Source organism: Microtus ochrogaster, chromosome 10 (genome assembly GCF_000317375.1).
Source record: "Microtus ochrogaster isolate Prairie Vole_2 chromosome 10, MicOch1.0, whole genome shotgun sequence".
Lineage (NCBI taxonomy): Eukaryota > Metazoa > Chordata > Mammalia > Rodentia > Cricetidae > Microtus > Microtus ochrogaster.
This window is the reverse complement of record NC_022016.1, coordinates 74,597,001-74,599,979: the sequence shown is the minus strand read 5'-3', so window position 1 is coordinate 74,599,979 and position 2,979 is coordinate 74,597,001.

The window sequence follows — 2,979 nt, the reverse complement described above, 5'->3', positions numbered from 1 at the left end:
CATAGTGTACTTTTTTCTTTCGAGACAGGGTTTCTCTGTAGCTTTGGAGCCTGTCCTGAAACTAGCTCTAGTAGACCAGGCTAGCCTCAATCTCACAAAGATCCACCTGCCTCTGCCTCCCTAGTGCTGGGATTAAAGGCATGTGCCACCACTGCCCGGCCTGCATAGTGTACTTTTAAAGTTCCTTTTTGTTGTTGTGTTTTGTTTTTTGAGACAGGGTTTCTCTGTGTAGCCCTGACTATCCTGGAACTCACTTTATGTACCAGGCTGGCCTCAAACTCAGAGATCTGCCTGCCTCTGCCTCCTAAATGCTGGGATTAAAGGTGTGACCACGACACCTGGTATAAGAGTTCCTTTTTTTTTTTTAAGCCCTGTGGTGGTGATTCACATCTTAATTCCCAGCGCTCGGGAGGCAGGGGCTAGTAGATCTCTGAGTTCAAGGCTAGCCTGATCTACAGAGTCAGTTCTAGGATAGTCAGGTCTATACAGAGAAACCCTGTCTCAAAAAAAACAAAACAAAAAAAACCTTGCTTTTTAAAAATCCTATCTTTCATTTTTTCTTTGCCAATAAATTCTTTAAACAGCTATTTCTTGTGACCTGAACAATTCATTTTGTCTTTCAAGTGAGAGCCTAGGCTTTAATTTATAGAGATGAGGAAAAGGGCAAGAATTTATGGCCAGCTTGCAGGTAGTGTTCTCATGACTGCCTGCTCAGTGTCCCCTTAGTTCATGCAATCAACATCCTACTCTGGTATAAAAGCATTATGAGCAGTATAATATGGCTAGGGTCATTCATTTGTGTTTGTCCAACGTGGGAGGTTCAGTCTTTTTTTTTTTTTAAACTTCCTAGTGCAAAGGATCACTGGGGCCTTGTGTGTGCCGGGCAAATGTTTTTATCATTGAACTATATCCCTGGCTCTTAGGATAAGCATTTTGTTTTGCTTTTTAAAACAGGGTTTCTTATGTTGCACTGACTGCCCTGGAAGTTGCTCTGTAGACCAGGCTGGCCTCTAACTCAGAAATCTACCTACTTCTGCCTCTTGAGTGCTGGAAGGCATGTGGCTCCACAGCCCAGTCAATTTTTTTATCTTAAATTTTCTTTCTGGTTATTTCCTATTTGTTTTTATTTTTAATTTGATTTTTGTATTATTGTATCTTGTGTATGTATTTGCATATGTGTTGTGTGAGTGGATGTTATGGAGGGAAGGGAAACCCATTTGGAATTTGTCTTTTGAGATTCCACTCTCCTAAAGAAAGATTGATTTCTTTAGGTGTATGATTATTTGCCTGCATGTATGAATGTGTACTGCACGCATGCCTGGTGCCTTGTAGAGGCCAGGGAAGGGTGATGGAGTTAGAGGTGTCTGTGAACCACCTGATGTGGGTGTTGCCAACTGAACTCAGGTTCTCTAGAAGAACAGAAGAACACATACTCTTAACTACTCTGCCACCTCCAACCCCTGCTTCCATAATTTGTGTTAAAGCATATTCAAGAGCAGAGCAGTATGAACTGCCATGTATTTTTGTTCTTGTTGTTTTGTTTTGTTTTTTTCGAGACAGGGTTTCTCTGTAGCTGTGGAGCCTGTCCTGGAACTAGCTCTTATAGACCAGGATGGCCTTGAACTCACAGAGATCCGCCGGCCTCTGCCTCCCGAGTGCTGGGATTAAAGGCTTGCACTACCACTGCAGGCTTCAAGTTAGTAATTCTTAATCCAGGTGTTAAGGCCTGGCTATGCTTGTACTCTGTCTCCTGGGAAAGAGAAATTACATCCAGCAGTTCCTAGGATGGGCTGGCACAATGGCTCACTGGGCAGGGGTGCTTGTGTGCCAAACTGAGACCCGAATTTGAGCCCGGGATCCCACAAGGTGACAGGATAGAACTGATTCCTCTGAGCCGTTCTTTGGCCTCCACATGGACACCACGTCATACACATGCCTGCACTCGTACACTTAGACACAATAACAGACAAACACTAACTAGTGAGGTCAGCTCCTGCTTCTGTCGGTTTCCTCTCTCCCAGGTGTCAAAGATGATCCTTCAGGGCCCAGGCGGATCAGCACTAGGCTGAGAATCAGAGAATCCAGTCTCATCCATTCTCCTGCTACTCAGCAAATCTCGGTCTCCTCATCTGTAGAAAGTAGTTAACCGTGAACTTCCTTGGCGGAATTGCAGACACCAAATGATGGCTTTGAGAGGACGAGCAAGCCAAACCCAGATAATTGCCGGTCCTGAGTTCCTGAGTTCTTTGTAGGGTCCTAGGACGCGATATTTATTTTATGGACAGGGAAGCTAAGGTTCGTCATGGTTGCCAGTCTCATGTCAAGATGACTCAGGTATGGTGCCCGGATGTGGTCACACACCAGCCTGCATGCCGCTGTGACAATACGTTGTTACTAAGGGTGACATTTAGGGCTTCACACAGTAAGCAAGCACTTACACTGAGCTACATCTCCAGCCCTGGTTTTTTGTTTTGTTTTGTTTTTTGTTTTTTTGAGATTAGAATTCCGTCATTTTCCTCTTCTCTTTCCTACCTCCAATCTCTCCCACGTACGTCTCTTTATTCCCTTTCAAATTTATGGCCTCTTTTTTTAAATTGTTGTTATATGTTTTTAAAACATTTTATATGGGGGGCTGGAGAGATGGCTCAGAGGTTAAGAGCATTGCCTGCTCTTCCAAAGGTCCTGAGTTCAGTTCCCAGCGGCCACATGGTGGCTCACAACCATCTGTAAGGGGGTCTGGTGCCCTCTTCTGGCCTGCGGGCATACACACAGACAGAATGTTGTATACATAATAAATAAATAAATATTTTTAAAAAACATTTTATATGTATTTATGTATATATTATACATATATTTCCTAAATACCAGCCCTTTTTAAAAATAGGAGCTTAATGTTGAAATTAGTAAATTTGAGTAAAACAGATTACTCTTCAAAATATGTATGCCATGCTAACCATCTTTGAAAGATAAGACCGAGGT